The sequence below is a fragment of the Vipera berus genome, assembly GCF_964194415.1.
Source record: "Vipera berus genome assembly, chromosome: 3".
Lineage (NCBI taxonomy): Eukaryota > Metazoa > Chordata > Lepidosauria > Squamata > Viperidae > Vipera > Vipera berus.
The window spans coordinates 48,161,426-48,182,932 of NC_138204.1; the positions used below are offsets into that span (position 1 = coordinate 48,161,426).

At 42.4% G+C, this 21,507-nt stretch overlaps 1 protein-coding gene across 3 annotated transcripts in view; it reads left to right on the top strand.

The window, feature by feature from the left end:
- TFEB (transcription factor EB) overlaps positions 1-21,507 on the top strand; it is a 101,352-nt gene that overhangs the window by 30,727 nt on the left and 49,118 nt on the right. The window contains exons 1-2 of one of the 3 annotated variants that reach the window (XM_081322629.1): positions 17,224-17,274; positions 18,197-18,244. The exons of the other annotated variants lie outside the window; for them this stretch is intronic. The gene's annotated coding sequence lies outside the window, so the exon portion shown is untranslated. Of the gene's footprint in view, positions 1-17,223; positions 17,275-18,196; positions 18,245-21,507 lie in introns of those variants that run through there. 3 annotated transcript variants of the gene reach the window in all.

Here is a 21,507-nt window from a genome sequence, read left to right on the forward strand (position 1 = left end):
AATCAATAATAAAACTGATAATTATAGGAAAGTTTTATAATTTAAATTAGGGCTGCAGTATAATAGAAGAAAGGTACTGCTATTCTTCCTGCAATGAGACAATAAAATGGAAAAGGGAAATGAATTGTGGTAAAATCCATGCTTTCTGGTAATTTTAGAAAAAAACCCTCCATTTGACAAACACTCCATACTATATGCATCCAATAGTACAAACCATGTCCAGACCAGCCATATAGGCCTGCATTGGTTTTGTTTTATATATACAGTTATGCTCTGTACGTCCTTAGTAGATCTGAGAAATCTTAAGGCCCTTATCCTTTTCGGTTCCTAATCTATGGATCACAAATATGTAAATGCCATTTTATAGTCCTTCTTGAAACTGTTTAATCAGAATTTCTAATCACCTTGTTTGGCATTTTCAACCATGTCTCTAATTTTCTACTTATGCCAGCATCTAATGCCTCAAATATAAATGAGTCTTTATCCTCGCCAAATATATAACATGTTACCATGAGCCACTGCAATAGCTTCCTTATACATGCCCAATGGGAAAGAATGAATCTGTTGGGCTTATTCTTCTGCATTGTCCTTTCTATTCATCTCAGCCTGAGGGTTTATTTACACTGTTTTATTCAATTATCATGGAAATCTAAATGATAAATATCCCGTTCTTCTCTTTGGGTATATGTAAGTACTGTAATCACAGCTAGCAAACTTGCACAATTCAGTACAGTTGGTACAGCAATTAGTTGTAAGATTGTTTAGTTTTGTACTATAAATTGAGGACTTTAAATTTTCTGTTCATTTTACATAATAATAGGCTAATATATCATTGGTGATTAACTATGATGCTACCTTTTATACCTCTTTTGATTGTACAGGTAGTTTTCATTTTGTAGCCACAATTCAGACTGGCAACCTGGTCGTTAAACAAAGTGGTTGCTAAGTGTTTATGATATGATCTTAGTTCAGCTTCCCTTTGCTTTACAGACCTGTGAAGGTAATAAATGTGAGGATGGCTTGTAAAGTTACTTTTTCATCACCATAAATGCAAAGGGTTGCTAAATGATATAGTCAGCAGTCAAGAACTATCTATATTGTCCTGTTTGTTTTGGTCAACTCCATCATTTATTATTATGATGGTTGATTGCATAGTCAGCCAGTGTTTAGATAGAATATAGCATGTTTATCCAGCTATCAAGTCCTATCCAAGGCCCTGGGACAAGCAGATGTTGTTTGATGCTGTAAAAGGTGTTATTGCAGGATATAAACTGTTCCAAGTAAAGCTGCCTTTTGCAATTGACTGATGGTGATTTTGTTAATGCTGATGGTGTTCAGGTGGTATTCCTGATGTTTTTGGATTGCATAAAAAGCATCTATCACTATTGGTATTACTTTTGCTTTCCTTTGCCACAGTTGTTCTTCCATTTGCAAAACTTTGTATTTTGTGGTCTTTTTCCCCCCCTAGTTCTTTGTCTTCTGTTTTGCTGGCTTATTATTATTATATACATAACAATGTGAATTCACAGCTGGCTGTTCTTTAGCTGGTATTTTATTTGTATTCTGACTTTATTATTTTTACAAATAACTCAAGGTTTTTTTTTAAATAATTCAAGTTATTTTTACAAATAAATCAAATTATTGATCTTCATATACATCAAGTTCTTCTTCAGAAGCCTAGGATGTCATAATGTATTGGCACGGTATATATCAGATCCAAGTAGTGTGGCCTTTTGTCAATGCACAGATTTTCTAAGTGCCATTCAAGATTCTGTAGCTGCTTTTAACTCCAATGCTATATGTAGTAATATATAGTACTATAACATGTAGATTTTTAAAAAACTGCTTAGAGCCTTCAGTTTGGAATGGCATATAAATATAAATAAGTAAATTCTGACAAGAATTTGAGAGATCAAAAACATTAGCTGGGGTGAAGATTTTTTTAAAAAATGTTTAAGAATATTTTGTAAAATCCTTTTTTTGCCATCATTCCTCAGCATGTACAGCTGGAATCGTCAGCATGTTGGTGCTGTTAGTAAACCAAAGTCTGGAAAGGCTATAAAATGATACAGCTGTGTCATATGTGGGTGAACTCAGCTGTGTCACATGTGGGTGAACTCAGGACTTTATGGATTTTGTTTTGTTTTGATTTTGGAACAGGAATTTTAAACTCTTTGTTACATCTATTTTATGGTTACCCTTCAATTTTCATGCATTTTCCACCTTAAAAGGCAGGAGAATAAAATCAGGCAGTGTAGTCAGAGATGATTCAGTGAACTGTTAAAAAAGTAGAGGGACAAAATTTGGGCTTATAATCAGTAACATAGAATGTTTTTCTTTCAAATCCTTTGTCCTTTCCTCACATTGTTCCCAAATATTTTTCCCTAGAATTCCCAAGTATTCACTAGTAGTTCCAGTTAAAAATATTCATGTAACTTGTATTATACATTGTTGATTGTTGAAAAGCTCTTACGCTTTTTAAAGTTTGTCAAAACCAAAAATCTTCAGTGAGAACATTAACCTTGAATGGATGAAAATCTGATAAACACATGCCATGTAGGTAGTAATCAGGAATGTGAAGAACTTCATAGGATAAACCAATGCATCAATTGTTTTCTGTGGAAAAGCATGTCGGTAGTCCTCTCCAATGAGCCCTTCCCCTTTATTTGCAGTTATCATTCAGGATCTGCCACCTACCCAGAGTGGTAATGTTTTGACTGTACTAAATATCACAGCTTCTTCAAACTGTGGTATTTGAGGCATGGAAGGGAAAACATTTGGCCTCTGACCCAATTACTTGTTAACAACACAACAGCCTACATCGCTGGAATGCCTGGCCCAAAACATTCTCACAGCTGAGTTGCTTATGGGCTGTGCTGTACAACTCTTGCTATTATTTGCAGCTATCCTCTGGTCTGCAAAACTGCTGCAGAAGCTATTAATGGCTTGCTTCTCCTCTTTGAGACGAGAGAGTCATTTTCTGTCAGTCATCATGTTTAGTTATCATTGTATATTTCAACCTGGTTGAAACAGCAAGGAAGAATTCTATTGTGTGATCTTGGGCTTTATAAAGTTTCCAGTAGATTAACTCCGTTACTATTGTGTAGTGGGTCCGACGCAAGGAAGAGACGCCAGCCGGTGTGTGAGTTCAGCTCTTTATTGAAGGGGGGTAGTGAACTGGGGAATGAGGGCTACCTGGCCTCCTTAAATACCTAGCCTGGTAAGCGGACAGCCAATGGGGTTGGCCCTAGGTTTCCCGCCGAAACTGGGTTTCCCGCCGAAACCGTCCAGGCCAACGCCCCCTGGTGGCTGTTGCTATGCAGGTGCCTGCATACATAACACCCCTCCCCCCTTAGAGAAGAACCACATAACAATGAAACAACTTGCAACTAACTACAACTATGTACACTGATTCAACACTAGTATTAAAAAACACAACGATGCCACTGTGTGGGTGTCACTTGCACACATAGTCCGATAGGTAGGCAGGTGTCCTGTGTTCCCGGGTGGACCATCTGGGTGTGGTTTGGCCCTGGGCTTGGACCGCGGGTTCTTGAGGCCTCTGTGCAGGGTTGCAAAGCGCTGGGATCAGGAGGCCCTCCTCCTCTGGTTCCTGCTCTGTGCCATTCCCGGCTGGGTTGACCTCTCCTGGAGTGTGGCTCTCCTGTTGGGCGTGTGTGGTGCGCTCGGGGACCCTTCCTCTGAGCTGGTCGATGTGTCGCCTTATGCATCTGTCCCCCTCCACCCCCACAATGTAAGAGAGGGGTCCTGTTTTCTCAACCACTGTCCCCGGAACCCATGGATGTCCAGCCCCGTAGTTCCTTGCCCAGACCAGGTCCCCTACATTGAGAACCCTGTGTGCAGGTGATGATGGCAATGGTGATGATGATGATGATGGTGATGGTGGCCTTACGGTCTCGGCTGCTACCCGGTCTGGGTGTAAACGGTCCAGCTTGGTGATGAGGCGCCACCCCCATCGCAGTTCTGCTGGGCTCTTCCCGGTAGCCACGCATGGTGTAGTGTGTTGGGCGAGCAGGAATTTCGCCAGCCTATGGTGCCAGTCCCCACTGATGATGTGCCGGAGTGCGTCTTTGGTCGTCCTTACCATCTGTTCGGCTTGCCCGTTGGTTGATGGATGGAAAGGCGCGGAGGTGGCGTGCCTAATCCAGTTCGCCTTCAAGAATGCCTGGAAATCATTAGCGGTAAACTGAGGCCCGTTATCAAACACAATTACATCGGGGAGGCCGTGTGTGGCAAAGAGCACTCTGAGCACCTGGATTGTCCTCCCTGAGGTCATGTTGGGAACAGGGACTACCTCTAACCACTTGGAGTGACTGTCCACCACTACCAAAACAGTTGGCCCTGGAATGGCCCTGCATAGTCAATGTGGATGCGGGACCAGGGGGTGTCTTCATCCTGACCACCCTCGGGTGTCCCTCGTGTAAGGAGTCCAATACCCTGGCCCGTAGTACGGTGGGAATGATGACCCTGCTAACCCAGAGGAGGCAACCCTTGTGCGTGGAGATTTCATCGCGTCTGGTGAAATAGGCCTGGAACTCCGGCCCCGGGGATTTGCCCTGCCACCCCGTGCAAACCCATGAGTGCACCCGGCCCATGATGTTGTCTGTGGCTGTGTGGCTGGCAAGGTCCTTGGCATGAACGAGACACTCCGGTAGTTCCTGCAGGGCTAGGATCTGTGTGGCTGGGGCTGGGTCTGGATCCGGGGTGTCTAAAGGAAGCCTACTTAGACTGTCTGCGTGGCGCATCTCCTTCCCTGGCTTGTGCACCAGCTTGCAATTGTAGGCTGCAAGGAAGATGGACCACCGGAGCATTCTGGGGGACAGAATTTGGGGGGGGGTCTGCCTGTCCATTGTGAACAGGCCCAGGAGTGGTTTGTGGTCCGTGTAGACAGTGAACTCCCTGCCATATAAGTAATCATAGAATTTCTTGATTCCTGCCACGATTGCCAGGGCTTCTTTGTCAATTTGGGCGTAGTTTCTTTCTGCTCCAGACAGCATCCTGGAATAGTAGGCTATGGGGATTTGTGCCCCGTTGGGCTCAAGGTGACTGAGAACTGCGCCCACACCGTAAGGGGATGCATCGCATGCGATGCAAATGGGCTTTGACTCGATGAAATGGGTTACTGTGGATTTATCCGACAGCAATGCTTTCAAGGCCCTGGAACTCTGGTCGTGGGTGGCAGTCCAGTCCCATGTTGCCTGCTTGTCTAGTAGCCTGTGGAGTGGTTCAGCGATGGCTGCCTTGTGTGGGAGGAATGTATGATAGAAATTCAACAGACCCAGGAATGCCTGAAGCTCTGCCTTGTTCTTGGGTGTGGGTGCTAGTTTGATGGCCCTCACCTTGGATTCTGTGGGGTGGATTCCCCTGGCATCTATTCTAAACCCCAGGAATTCTGTGGAAGGAACACCTATGCTGCATTTCTCCCTTTTGAGTTTGAGACCCGCTATGTGCAGTCTGGACAGCACCTCCCTGAGCCTACCTGCCAGTTCCTCTGCTGATGCTCCTGCTATCAGGATGTCATCAAAGTAAGGGCAGACTCCAGGGATGCCCTTGAGAGTCTTCTCCATAACTTCTTGGAAGATGCCAGGAGCAACACTGACTCCAAACTGCAGCCTGTTCACCCGGAACGCCCCCCTGTGTGTTACTATGGTTTGAATGTCAGATGTTGCTCTAGTAACCGTGAGTTGCTGGTACGCCTGCACAAGATCGAGCCTTGCAAAGATGGCGCCGCCTTGGAGGGAAGCGAGAACGTGGCTGACCGTGGGGACCGGGTAAGCGTGCGGGTTCAGGGCGCGGTTCACCGAACACTTGTAGTCGGCACAGATCCTAATTTCCCCATTGGATTTGGGGGTGACGATTGGGGTTTCCCACTCCCCCCCATCTACGGGCTCTAAGATTCCCTGGGCCACTAGCTTATCTAGTTCGCGCTCTATTTTGTGTTTGAGCACGAAGGGGACTCACCGCGGCCGGACCCTAACGGGGGGAACATTCGAGTTAAGCTTGAACGAAATGGGGGGGCCTGTGTACCTGCCCAACGACCCATCGAAAACGTCTGCGAACTCCCGGCAGACGGCCTCGACGGAGTCCCCCTGGATCCGATGGATCCCGGAGACGGTGATTCCCAGGGCCTCAAACCAGTCTAGCCCGACCAGACTGGCTCTGCGGCCCTCTACCACTACAACGTCCAGGTGCCCTTCACGACCCTTAAACCCCACCGAAACGGTGGCCTCCCCCTTTACCTTGACCGGCAAATTCTGAAAATCGGTCAGGGTTAATTTTGTAGGCCCTAATTTGATCCGCTGCTTGCTCCGGCTGGTTATGAAGTTAAGGGTCTCATCTGAAATGATTGAGACTGCTGATCCGGAATCAAGCTCCATGCTGCAAGGGACGCCTTGCAAGCGGGTTGTTAATCTACTTTTGGGTTTGAGCAGCCGGCGGCTACCCGTGTGGTTAATGGCCAGCCGGCTCTCAACATAGCCAATTTGCGTTTTGGTGGGGGCCCCAGTACCTTCGAACGGCGGTTTCCCCGGTTGCAGCTCGTGGATCTCCTCTCGGGGGCAGCGGCTATGGCAGACCGCGGCTATGTGGCCTGTTTTCTTGCAGGCCCGACACGTGGCGGACCGGAACTTGCAGAGGCTGTGCACGTGGTTCCCACCACACCCTGCGCACCTCTGAGGGTTGGTGGCGTTGCTGGGAGGCCTTGGCTTGTCTGGGCGTCTGGCTTGCTGGTCGGGGGTCGACTTCCGCTGGAGGAGGTCAATGCTCTGGTCGTCCTCCTCTGTGGCGCTTTGCCGGTGGATGTTGGTCGCCTGGTTGCCGGACCTGGTTTCCTGGCATGCTTGGATGGCCCCGCAGGCCGCTTCGTGGGCTAGGATGGCGTCCTCGGCTTCCTGGAGCGAAACCTCCTCTCTCTCGAACAGGCGCTCTTGCAGCCGCCTGTCTCGTAGGCCGCAGATCAGCCGGTCCCGTAGCCGCTCCTCCAAATTCGAGAACCTGCAGGCGACGGCGGCTTCTTGTAGGGCGGCAAGGAAGTCGGCACCGGTCTCGTCGGGGTGCTGGTCCCTTTTTTCGAACTGCGACCGTGGGGCCACCTTGGAGCGTCGGGGCTTGAAGTGTGCGTTGAGTCTGGCCACGTGGTCCCGGTACGTGACGGTGTTGATGGCCTCCTGGGGGAACAGGTTCGCAGCGATCTCCAACAGCGCTGGCCCCCCGAGGCAAAGCAGTGCTGCCGCCTTCGCACCGTCCTCGGATGTCTGGTTGAACCGCATGTACAGTTCAACGTGAGCCAGGTAGCGGGCCCAGGTCTCGGGATGGCGAGTGTCGAAATCGCGGGTTTGTCCGGCTCTTGCCATGGCGGTGCGGCTTGCGGTCTCGGTCGAGGTGCGGTGTGTGGTCTCGGTTGCGGATGCGGTGACCGGCGTGGTCCGGTCGGCTGACCCGGTCGGCTGGCGGTCGTGGGGGGAGAAGGAAGGAAAATGCCTTTCCCTTCAGCTCGTGGAGCGTTTCCCCAGTGACTTCAGCTCTTGGTCGGCAGCAATCCCACCTTCGTCGCCACTATTGTGTAGTGGGTCCGACGCAAGGAAGAGACGCCAGCCGGTGTGTGAGTTCAGCTCTTTATTGAAGGGGGGTAGGGAACTGGGGAATGAGGGCTACCTGGCCTCCTTAAATACCTAGCCAGGTAAGCGGACAGCCAATGGGGTTGGCCCTAGGTTTCCCGCCGAAACTGGGTTTCCCGCCGAAACCGTCCAGGCCAACGCCCCCTGGTGGCTGTTGCTATGCAGGTGCCTGCATACATAACAGTTACTTTTAGAATGATTTCATGGGGGAAAAGAATCAGGAACAGCTAAAAAATGCCCATGAATAAGAATTACTATGCCCCTGCCATTCTCTTCTGCAATGTCCAATGACAAGAGAGTTGAGAATGCACTGCATATTCTCCTTTCATGTCAGGTAACAATGAAGCTCAACAGGCTTGTCTAGCAATCACATGAATTTAGTGTTGGTTCTAAATCATCCCCCTTATCCTTGATGCTGCAGGCAAGTGAAAGGCAGAAAGTTTAGAACAACTGGGTTAATCTGATCCCAGAGCTCAGTAGCTGTTCTACTAGGATTTCACTGTTGTCTGTTTTGCTATTTTACAGGGAGAATGGAGACCAAATCATAACATTTGTTTTAACTTACAGTAAACAGTGCTCCGAAAGCTGTACTATTTCAGAAACATAGATTACTTCACATATGGCGAGCCCATTTTCATTACTATTACTATTTCAATTTATTTTGAGAAGATTCATAAAATACATTTTAAACTAAGCATTATAAATGAAGTATAGCAAAGCAGTAAAACAAAGCCCAAACAGCCTCCCCTCCAGATCTGTTAAAGCATTAATAATAATAATAATAAAGTTGGAAGGGACCTTGGAGGTCATCTAGTCCAACCCCCTGCTCAGGCAGGAAACCTTATACCATTTCAGACAAATGGCTGTCCAGTCTCTTCTTAAAAACCTCCAGTGTTGGAGCATTCACCACCTCTGGAGGCAGGTTGTTCCACCGGTTAATTGTTCTAACTGTCAGGAAGTTTCTCCTTAGTTCTAGGTTGCTTCTCTCCTTGACTAGTTTCCATCCGTTGCTTCTCGTCCTGCTTTCAGGTGCTTTGGAGAATAGCTTGACTCCCTCTTCTTTGTGGTAGCCCCTGAGATATTGGAACACTGCTATCATGTCACCCCTCACCCTTCTCTTCATTAAACTACACATACCCAATTCCAGCAACCGTTCCCTATATGTTTTAGCCTCCAGCCCCCTAATCATCTTTGTTGCTCTTCTCTGTACCCTTTCTAGAGTCTCGACATCTTTTTTACATCGTGATGACCAAAACTGGATGCAGTATTCCAGGTGTGGCCTTACCAAAGCATTTTAAAGTGGTATTAGTACTTCACTTGATCTTGATTCTATCCCTCTGTTAATGCAGCCTAGCACTGTGTTGGCTTTTTTGGCAGCTGCAGCACACTGCTGGCTCATATTGAAGTGATTGTCTACTAGGACTCCGAGATCCCTCTCACAGTTACTACTATTGAGCAAGGTACCACCTATACTATACCTATGCATTTGATTTTTCCTGCCTAAGTGTAGAACCTTACTTTTTTCACCATTGAATTTCATTTTGTTAGATAGTGCCCAGTGTTCGAGTCTGTCCAGATCCTTCTGTAATTGTTAATACTGTAGCGTAATTCATCTTGCCCTGTTAATTTGTCCATTGATTGCATTTACATCTGACAGCTCCAGGTTTACAGATGGTCGTCCCCTAATTTACCTCCAGAAAAACTGATTGTAGACTAAGAGAAAGTGAACTAAATTCATCTAAGAGAGCTTCATCATGGTCTAAAGCTGATGTCTTAACTTCTATACCTGTATCAGTTCTTAATTAGGTAGCTCTACACCTCTAACAAAGGAAGAGCTAAATAATTGCTTTACCTAAGTGTTTTATAAAGAACTACAAATAGCCCTGCAAGGGTGTGCAATAAGTACTTTAAGTAGAATGAAAATCAGTAATAAATAAAGCTGTGTGCTGTTAAAAAGAAAGCTTCTTAATTGCTAAAAACAAAATAGCAAATAGATTGCATAGGTTTGGTGTTAATAAAGGATTTGTTGTATGGATGGATTCACATAGTCTCTTATATCAGGGGTAGGCAACCTTGGCTCTTTTATGACTAGTGGACTTCAACTCCCAGAATTCCTATAGCTATGCTATGCTGGCTCAGGAATTCTGGGAGTTGAAGTCCAATAGTCATAAAAGAGCCAAGGTTGCCTACCCCTGTCTTATTTGTTCCTTATGAGAAAATGAAACTAGCTAGCACTTACAAGTCTGAAACAATTTGGTAATTCTACCATTTAGAGAGAATTCCAATGTATACTGAACTGTAGTTGGAGGCCACAACCTCAGTTCCATACCACTGCAGCAGGATTTTTTTTTGAGGCTAATTTTTGGTAGAAAATTATAGTTGATGCTCAGATATATTCTTCCAGGTACTATTGATTGTATAAAACAGCTGCTTTCCATTAGGAACATGCAGTGCATTTCTCTAAACAAAACTTGAGGACAAAGAGTCCGCACTAATAGAGTTTATTTCCCATAAAAGTATGCTCTTTCCAATGATATGGTGGCATGGAGAAAAGAGACTACTTAGAGCTGCTCCTCCATCCCTACCTATTTAGCCTGGCTAAGCACATCAGAGAAACCAGCCTGCTGCGACTGAATCCTGAGTCTTGGAATTCCTTTCTTCTGATGTAGACTTCAGCAAGATCTGTCAGCATCTGAGAATAGCCTAAACGTCACCAGAAATCAACTTGGTGCCTTGCCTCTCAGCAAGTACCTATGGGATATTGTTTTCTGTTTGTTCCCCTAAGTAGGATTATGCAAAAGCTGGAGTGTTGCAGATACTTGGTTTCTGAGCATAGTTGTAGATCTTTGTCTGGACTTTTATTGGTGCTAATGCAGCATTAAACTGAAGGTCTGTCACCTTTTGGGAGGGGTGACATGTTTGTTACAATATAGTACACTACGTAATTAAGAAGCATTGCAGACCTCTGCATAATACAGGGTATGTGCAAACATAATCCTTATGAATGTGAGCCTATAATGGTGGCATACTATCAGTGGTGGTTATACTATTCAGCCAGTTCACTAATTTTTTGTTGCCTAGGCCCAGAATGGACTTCCAGAAGTGGCATCCATACAGAGAACCGGTTGTTTACATATTTGAATCCCACCACTGCATACTACTACAATTACTAGTTTTCCTGCATTTACATAAACAATTCCTTCTTTGAATGAGTAAACAATGGATTCCATGTGGGAAATTTGGGTTTGGTCTATCTGAGGTTGATACTAATGGAAGCCAGTTTCAAAGCTGGCATTTCAGGGGATGCCTTCTTGATTAGGACTGAGCTCTCTGAGTTTAGTAACTGAAGCCTTCTGTATTTTCCACGGTTATTTAAAACTTTCAATAAGGGAAGAGCTAAATATAGTCTCTTCAGCTGGTCCTTGGAATATGTACAGTGAGAGGCATGCCTTGAGTGTCCTCTGAATCTCATACTCAAAGGAGATAATGCAAGATGTATCTAATAAGTAGTAAAATGTACTTCTATTTGCCACTGGTACTAACTGGGCTAGCTGTTTTACAAATTTTTGCATTTCTGGTTATGAGCATGAGCATGAGGAGCATGTCTAGTGCCAAGACAGTCCTATCCCATATCCTAAATACTTGGCATGCCAAAACATTTGCTATTGGTGATTCAGTATATTTATTAGCCATTTTTTTGTTGCAAAGATGGTGTTCTGTATTAGTACATAATTATTTCAAGCAGCAGGACAATTAAGGAGAAGCTTTAAGGAATGGCTCGTACCCCATTTTCTTTATATATGACTCACAATACTGTTTAAAATATAAAATATATAAAGTTCTTTGGAAAAAGATGAGCCTCCATTGCAGCCTATACTCACTTCTTACAAACATGATTATGGGTGGATGATCATGTAGCTAGGTGCCCCAAATGATTAGGTGTAATGTGGTGAAGGAGAAATATTTATGTGACTGTATTTTTTACGTATGACTAACTTACCATATTGACACGTCTTCATGCATTTGACATTTTAGGCACCTACAATCTCTTTAGTTGAATGTTGAATTTGAGCATTTTCTGGTTTTCTCAGGAAAACATCTTTTGACTAGCAGTAACAGAAATGTACATCTGTACTTGCTGTGTTTTGGTACTGCTGGAACCTTTGTTGTTGTTGTTGTTGTTGTTGCAAAGTTGAGTCCGACCCATCACGACCCCATGGGCAACATTCCTCCAGGCCTTCCTGTCCTCTACCATCTTCTGGAGTCCATTTAAGCTCACACTTACTGCTTCAGTGACTCCATCCAGCAATCTCATTCTCTGTTGTCCCCTTCTTCTCTTGCCCTCAATCTTTCCCAGCATTAGGCTCTTCTCCAGTGAGTCCTTCCTTCTCATTAGGTGGCCAAAGTATTTGACTTTCAACTTCAGGATCTGGCCTTGTAAAGAGAAGTCAGGGTTGATCTCCTCTAGGACTGACCGGTTTGAACGTCTTCCAGTCCAAGGGACTTGCAGGAGTCTTTTCTAGCACTATAGTTCAAAGGTCTCAATTCTTTGGTGCTTATGGTCCAACTTTCACAGCCATACATTGCAACTGGGAAAACCATGGCCTTGACTATACACACTTTTGTTCACAGGGTGATGTCTCTGCTTTTATGCTGTCTAGATTTGCCATAGCTTTCCTCCCCAGGAGCAAGCATCTTTTAATTTCTTGGCTGCAGTCCCAATCTGCGGTGATCTTGGAGCCTAGGAAAATAAAATCAGTCACTACCTCCATTTCTTCCCCATCTATTTGCCAGGAATTGAGTGGGCCGGATGCCATGATCTTGGTTTTCTTAATGTTGAGTTTCAAGCCCACCTTCGCTCCTTCCGGCGCGATCTAAAAACTTATTTATTCGAGCAATCTGACCTGGTTTGATGGGTTAGGGTTGGGGTTTTCATATGTCTTTTAATTACTGTTTTATATTCGGGCATAATATTTAATTGTTTTTTAACTTTTGTATTTCGTTTTTATATTTATTGCCCTGTACACCGCCCTGAGTCCTTCGGGAGAAGGGCGGTATAAAAATATAATAAATATATAAATTTGCACTCTCCTTCTTCATCTGCATCAAGAGGCTTTTTAGTTCCTCTTCACTTTCTGCCATTAGAGTGGTATCATCTACATATCTTAGGTTGTTTGATTGAATTTAGTCAATTCTTCACGTTTCCTCCCTCCAGATGTGGTTTGACTGCATGGTTGTTCCTATTTCTGGAGTTGCCATTCTACCATTATTGTTTCTACTCTTCTATTTATATATTCTTAATTATTTATTTAAAAGATTTGTATGGATGCCCATCTTCAGAACTTTGGGCAGGTCACGGATAATTATGCCCATTTGGTCCTTTGTCCTTTAGAGGATCTGTGTGAGACATATGGAACAATAAAAAAGGTCTTGCTAATGTATAATGTGTTGCATTATACATTATATGCAACTGGAATAAATGTTAGAAAAAGTGAATTTTTTAAAAAAACTAGAGAGCAGATACAGTATATATTAGTTTTCCAAACCACTTGATTATTTGCAATTGTGATACTTTGGCTGAAGTTGGCATTAGGGTTAAGCATATCTTTCAACAGGGAAGTGAAAAAGACATTCATTCTGTATATAAGGGCCTTGCAGTATTCAAGGAAGAATCCTGCAAAATAAGAGATACTTGGTTATGTTCTTCACAGATGATAATAATAATCTTCCTAGGTCTAGGAAGACAGAGAGAGAGAGACAGATCTGTGTCTGACTGAAATAATGTAACAATATACAATTTGTTGGATCTCTTCTGGTCATGCTACTATATCCTGAGTAGCTAGTAGTCTTTTGCTTTTCCACTGTCAGAATGTAATAGGACATTCAGAGGGTGCTGAAAATGTAGGCAGGGCGAGGTATTACTGTACAGTTTTATTTATTGTGTTCAGTGTAAGGAATTATCTGTTTGTTCATTTATAGGAAGAGAGATCATTTTTGTATCATTGAAAGTCATGTGACTGGCAAATATTACCACTGAGCTTGTTAAACTCAACTCTGCTTTCTGGTCTAGATAAAAAAAAATGTGTAGCCTTTTCAGTATTCAGTGTTGAATTTTCAGGGGTCTGTTTGTAAATGGAGATGACCTTTTCAGTCAAGGTCCCACATGCTCGTCAGCTACTGAAGATCACATGAAAATATGTCAGGTAATGGTCAAATTCCAACATTGGTACTTACGTATAAATACCATCAAACATTTGACCAAGCCTTTCATATTTAGGTTGCAGTGTTATACGTATTTACCTGGTACTATCACTCAGTAAACTCAGTGAAACTTCAGATAGTATGAATATGGGCAGGGCTTCCTTAGTGACCATTCAAAGTAAGGACAGACCTCCCCAGAGTTATTTATCAACCAGTTCCAGAGCTCCAACATCTACAACTTCCCCCCTTCATTCATGTGATTTCATTTTGGGTGTTTGGCAACCAGTTCACATTTAAGGTTATTTGTAGGATCCCATAGTCATGTGACTGTGATTTTTGGCATTTTTGGTCAGTTTCCAGTATTTACTTCTGGTTTCCAGCAAAAAGCATCCATCAAAGAAAATGGGTTTGTTTACTATGACCTTCAGTTAACGACCCCATTTGGTTAACGATTGTCACAAAAAAGGTAGTAAAATAGGGTACAATCACATGGTGACCTGCTTAATGGCTGCCATGACTTATGACCATAATTCCAGGCTCAATTCGTCATAGGTTGAGGACATCTGTGGTATCAAATGCTTGACCACACTTCTTAAATTGCTTTTATATAAAATTTATATGAAATTTGCACCATTATTGGCTTAAAAGGAATTCTGTCTATATTGCACCGAAGAGTCTTTGCCAGTCCAAATTTATTTTGAAAATCTGAAATGAAAATAATTCCATACAGGTGAAGGTAGACTTTAATAATATTCAGTGGAGATTCTCAAATTTTAGAAGCCTGTGTTTTTCAACATCAAAAGATGTTCATGTTTGGAGGGGGGGGAGGAAAATGTGAACAAGGGAGGTGGAATTCTACAAAGAAAAAAGGGCAGGAGTAGGGGGTTTTAATTCATTCCCACAAGCCAAAAACATTCCCAAAGTGAGCATTTCTCCTATTGGAGGATTGTTTCTGAGTAACTGTTCACTTATTGTAGTAGGTAAGCATTTGAGCTGTCATTGGGAAATAAGTGGACTCTGACTTACATATATTTTACACTGGTCTAATTAAAGTAAGGACTTAAAGAAATTAAATTAGTCTCTTAGCTCAACCCTCTAATTAAACCCATGTTTTATAATTTAGTCCCAAAGAATAACTTCTTTTGCACAAATGAACATAATGAGTACTAAATTAGATCTTTTTCACTCAATCTTCATCTTTTCAGTAGTTGTCTCAAATTGATACTGGCATGTTGCTAAACCTGTTTAGGATTTTGGACTTGCTTTATGTTACATTTAAATCCTTGTACTTTACATGGTTAGAGGAGGAATGAGATGCATAACAATGCTAATGGCTGGGACAATATTCCTCAGGAGAGAAATGCATTTGCATTTAGTATAGTGCTCTAATTGTTAAAACAGAAAATATTAGGTAAAGGTAAAGGTTCCCCCGCACGTGCGTGCTAGTCGTTTCCGACTCTAGGGGCCGGTGCTCATCTCCGTTTCAAAGCCAAAGAGCCAGCGCTTGTCCGAGGATGTCTCCGTGGTCATGTGGCCGGCATGACTAGACGCCAAAGGCGCACGGAACGCTGTTACCTTCTCACCGTAGTGGTCCCTATTTTTCTACTTGCATTTTGACGTGCTTTCGAACTGCTAGGCTGGCAGAAGCTGGGACGAGTAACAGGCGCTCACTCTGCTACGCGGCACTCAGGATTCGACCCACCAAACTGCCGACCTTCTGATCGACAAGCTCAGCGTCCTAACCCACTGAGCCACCGCGTCCCTCAGAAAATATTAAAGGGATATAATTGAATACCTGAGTCATGTTTCTTTGGCAGAATGTGAGTGGGAGAAAGAATTTTAATAGAATTGTGAGAATTTCAGTTTGCACTCTAAAATGGAAAGTTTCTCGCATTCCATAGAGGCAAACTTGAAAATCTGATTTCAGTATGCTGAATGCAATACAACTGCAGCTATGAAAGTATGTGGGGGAACCACAGGGATAAAAAAAATGGATATTTTTGTTGCACTGACTTACCAAAGTAGAGCAAATACAGACTTGCTATCTTCATTAGGGAAATATAAATGTTTATTTCTATTTCTGTACAGTCAGCATTTGAGAATGAAGGCAGCATTTTTGGCTTTATTTCTTTATTCCCTACAGGCATATCAAATCCAGTGTATCTATAAGCAAAAATTTGGCAAGAAGAAAATGGTTTCTTTTAACTGAGTTGCTAGATATTTTGGAGGAGAAGATATGGAGACTTGCTAGTGACTCCTAACATAATTCCCGGATGGTGGTTTCATAGCTTATTGTAAGTTTAGGTCACATCAAACTAAGTAGCTATGCTGTGTTGCAACTTCCTGCCTCTATGGTTACTAAACAATAATTTTTAAAAAGCTCCTAAAATGAGGAAATTCAGGGTTCTAGGTAAGAATTTCAGATTAAAGAGCTTATTTGATGAAGAAATAAATAAGCAGAACCTTCTTTGTTTTGATTTTGTCACCTCTTCTTCCTATTTTTCTGATTAGTAAGGTAAATGAGTGTCAAATGAATATGATAATTCATTTGAATCTGTGATCAGCTTGGGAGATGACTTGCACTTTTGCTTCTTATTGATGAACTTGAGGAGATAGTTGTGTGACTGCTCTCAAGACTCATGAAATTCTAATGTTCCTCATAGGAGCAATTTTCTTCATTTTGGAAAGTAGCAGACAGGAATAAGCTATAAGAGCACTGGTTACTGCATGTGGATCACATTTCACTATAGGAATATCTTTCCAAAACCTCATATAAAATTTAGAAGTTAATTTGGTCAGTGCTGACATTCAAATTTGCAGTTTTAAGTAACTTCTATGGATCAGGAACTTCAAACCAATTAAAACTTTCTGTTTTGCTTTCACAAATTGCAGTGCATTTGAATTAGTCAGCTAACCAAGAATCTGTATATTACTAACTGAGTCCTGAATTCATAGTCCTATGATTGCATGAATTAACAACATATGGAGAACTTCCAAGTACAATATTTCCAATGAAATAATAACTTTGACTTGTTTTTCTATTGTTGAGAAATTATTTAATGTGGAACATTAGTTGACTGGTGCTAAAAGCATGAACTCTGCTTATGGCAATATGGTCTGGTGACTACTTTCTTTTTGTCCTGAGTTAGAGAATTAGAATTAGAGATAGAGAATTCATATAATTCACAATATTCCTACTGCAAAGCTTTAGGCTCTTTTGCTTTGTTTAGAAGCAAAAATGTAAGTCATCCTCTGCTAAAACAACCTCTTTGCTGTCGTTTCCTAGATAAATGATTCAAAGTTGTGTGATAACTTGATAAGTCTAAATACTAGGAATTCATACTTAAGTTATCAGAATTTTAAAATATCAGAATATTTGATCAGAATACCCTTCTTCTTTCATCTGAAGTTCTACTAGCAGGCTTATGTTTAAAAGGTAAAGAACCTCATGACTGATTCGTGCAGAATAACTTTTGAATCCAGTAAACACCTTTAGCACATCTTTTATTGACTTTTTATTGTGAAGCATGTAGCGTGGCTAAAATCCTGTGTTTGTTTGCTTGGAATGAATTCTGCTGGCTGTAGTGAAGCTTATTTCTCAGTGACTATGTATAAAGTTTGGACTCCAACTAGGATTGGTTGATTGGTGACCTACTGGCCATATCCTAACCAGAAGAATCTTGCATTTTTCATAGTAATCTAACCTAGATTTTTCAAGATTAAAAAATACCAAGTTTTTTATGTGTAAGGAGATTCCACCCAAATATTAATAACCCTTTAAGGCTGTGTGTGTGTGTGTGTGTGTGTGTGTTTGTTTGGGTGTTTATCTTTATACGTTTTTATGAACTGGAACTTTCTACTTCAACCTGTGGTCTGTGGACCCCTGTGGGGCTGCAATGTCATCACAGGGAGTCTGCAAAGGCTTGAAGAAATGTTATGATTTAAATCTTAACTCTTGGTGGTCTGTGCCCATGGTCCTTGGCACAAAAGGTGTTTAAAAGGGATCTGTGATGAAGAAAATGTTTAAAACCACTCTTCAACAAGAGATTATACAGTCAGATCATTTATAAGGGAGAATTACTTTCTCCAGTAATGTACATTTCTCTGCTTATACTATTGTTTCAAGTACAGTGTAGTTCTGAGAACAGAGAAAACGGGTAGGTCTTTGCTTAGGATATTCTGGGATCTGGGTAGCTTGGCTTTTCTAGTGTTTCTTCACATTACCTTTCTTGCTTTGAGAAGCTAGAGCATTTATTTATTTAATCACTGGGTTTCCACAGCAGTGTTGTGTGTGTTGTTTTTGGCATATATTTTAGAACGCTGCCCTCCAGAATGCTTTCTCTCTGCTTGCTTCATAGTGGCACTCAGAGAAGGAAATATAGAACGAAGAAGAGAAAACAACGACAGTAAGATTCTCTGCCCCACCCCCTAACAAATCCATCCTTCCTTCCTTCCTTCCTTCCTTCCTTCCTTCCTTCCTTCCTTCCTTCCTTCCTTCCTTCCTTCCTTCCTTCCTTCCTTCCTTCCTTCCTTCCTCATTCTGTAATTACTGGATTCCTGCTGGACTTTTGTGCTGGCAAAGAATTTTGAAATATAATCATCCATAAAACACCACTTGTTAGCCTCAAAGTAAATATTCTTCCAGAATCAGAAATGTGGGGGAGAGGGTTGGTATTCTGCAGCACCTGTTTTGTTTTGGACAAATTGTAACAATAGCAACTAGAAACTGAAGAGCTTCTCTGCAACTCGGATAAAATTTTAGTATGAATCCTGGGAATATTACAATAGTAAGAGTGTATTGAAGAGAACCCATCCCATTCTTTACCCTTATCTGATTGCTTGCCGGATCAGTCCTTGTACAGATAATCATCAACTCATCTTGAGGCAATCTATTCCCAACCTTTCTGTGATCAAAAGGATCTATGAAGTGTAGGTACCCATTGATAATAGCAAGTTGATCCACATCTTGCTAATTTTCTAGACTTAGCTTAATTGAACATCAGCTATGAGCTGTACACTCTTGAAGGCCAAGTAAGAGAGCAGTTGTGTTTCTCCTGCTCTGTCCAAGTTCAGAACTGTGAGGTTTTTCCTCCAGTAGTCCTGAACTAATTTTTGTAAGCTACTATCTGTATCTGGGATCTCCAACAGCTGCTGAGAAGGATGCATCTGTCATTTGCAAATAGTCATAACTTATGAAATTTGTGGAAGGCAGAAGTCTTTTTGAGCTTCTCTTCACTATTTCCAGAAAACAACAACAACACTTCAGAACCCTTAACTTTGCATCCACAAAGTTTGGAATGCTATTCTTGAGGGTTAGCAACGTACACAACTGTATTAAAATCCAGTATTAAAATCCACATGCTTCTTTATTTGAAATAGATATGTTGCATTTGAAATAGATATGTCACATTATGTTTTAATGTGCATTCAGATCAACTGCTAGAAACTGTACATTTTTCTATCAGCTTTAAAGAAGAATTATTTAATATCCTAAGCCTTGTTGCCTCCTTGAGTAGAGTGAGAGCTCTGTAATCTAACCCATCCCTGGGCATTTTGAATGTGCTAAATATAGTTGCAGTCTTCTTAGAAGTTTATTTTCGTCTCTCTTCATAAATATATTTTTATATCATTAGTCACTCATTTCCACCCTCCTCACATCAAATGTTTGGAGACTAGAAAGTTCAAAATAGGTTTAATTAGGAACTGGTTGAGTTAATAGTTCTTTGCTGTATTGGAAAGAGTAATATGGACATTTGTTGTTCTGTATAAATAAGCTGTAGGTATTATATGATACTGAGCAAGGATGCTTCTTGAATTCAATAATCATTAATTCTTGAACAAGCACAACAGTTCAAGAACAGTTCCTATCAACACATCAGCCTTATAATAAAGCATATTAGTTGCTAAACTGCAACTTTACCATGCAGTCAATTTAAAACAATAGCAGATAATTCTTATTGCAAGAGTTAACTTATTAACTTAACTCTTATTGCAAGTCTTATGCATTATATATGAGAATGTTCTGCAAATGGTGCTGGTTCAGGTCTGGATGGGGAGAAACAGGCTTCGTCTCAATCCCGCCAAGACTGAGTGGCTGTGCATATCGGCATCTCGGGTTAACCAAGTTATTCCATCCTTAATGATGGGGGGTGAGGTGTTACCCCCCGTCGATAGGGCTCGCAACTTGGGCGTCCTCCTGGATTCACGGCTCAATTTCGAAGACCATATAGGAGCCGTGACCAGGGGGGCTTTTGCCCAGGTTCGCCTGGTGCGCCAGTTGCGTCCCTATCTGGACCGAGACGCCCTACGCACAGTTACTCATGCGCTTGTGACCTCCCGTTTGGACTACTGTAACGCTCTCTACATGGGGCTGCCCTTGAAGACCACTCGGAGGCTTCAACTGGTGCAGAATGCGGCCGCGCGAGTTGTAATGGGGGTTTCCCGATACTCCCATGTAACACCTCTACTCCGTGAGCTGCATTGGCTTCCGGTTGCTCTCCGGGTGAAATTCAAGGTGCTGGTTATCACCTATAAAGCCCTACATGGCCTGGGTCCGGGATATCTGAGGGAACACCTGCTGCCGGCATCAAATGCCCTTCGCCCAGTGCGCTCCCACAGGGAGGGTCTGCTCAGGGTCCCGCCGGTAAGAGACTGCCGGCGGGTGACACCCAGGGATAGGGCCTTCTCGGTGGGAGCGCCTGCCCTCTGGAACCAGCTGCCGGTGGAGCTGAGAACTGCCCCCGACCTTCGATCATTCCGCCGGGGCCTGAAGACCTGGCTCTTCGAGCTCTCGGGCCCAGACTGAGGAGGAATTTTTAATTTGGGGTTCTTTTTAACTGACTACAGGGTTAATTTAATATTTTTTAATTTGGTTCTTAATTTTTGTATTTTGGATTTTTAATTCCCTGTAAACCGCCCTGAGTCCTCAGAGAATAGGGCGGTATATAAATATAACTAAATAAATAAATAAATAAAATCTTTGTGATATACCATTTTTTCTTGCATAAGAATACAGGCAAAAGGAAACATTAAAGATTGTATACAACAGACAACCAAGCCAGGAAGAAGTTTTATTTTTCAGATTTGTTCCTGCATACCATAACAAAGTAAGCTGGCAGCAGTTTACAACATTGTAAAATATTGGAGCATATTACAGAATTTTCAGAGAAGAGAAACATTAATAATGGGGGTTTAAACTATTCATACATATGAGCAGCGTGATGGCCTAGAGGTGAAGACACTCTCTTCCGACTCAAAAGGTTGAGAGTTCAATCCTAGGCAGTGACAGATGTTTCTCTATCAGGGCATAAAGAGAAAATATCTCCTGCAAACTCTATGTAGGTGTCAGGAAGGGCATCTGGCCAGTAAACACTCAGCTCCATGCAGTCGCCCTCCTGCAAGGGATTATACAGTGTCATAAAAAAATAAACTAGCCTGACATATGTTGGAAAATCATCTCAGCCAAGGCTGCATGATCCCCAAAATTCCTCAGTGATGTTGCTGTTTCATTTTCTAGAGGGAAAAAAAAAGATCAGTTTCTTGAAGAGAATCTTAAAGAGGAGACAGGGGAATTAACTGTCACTAGATCTGCTCCTAATCAAAGGGGAGAGTTGTTGGAGTATCAAAAAGAATGGGAATTTTTTTGATGAAGTGATCATATCATATTGGT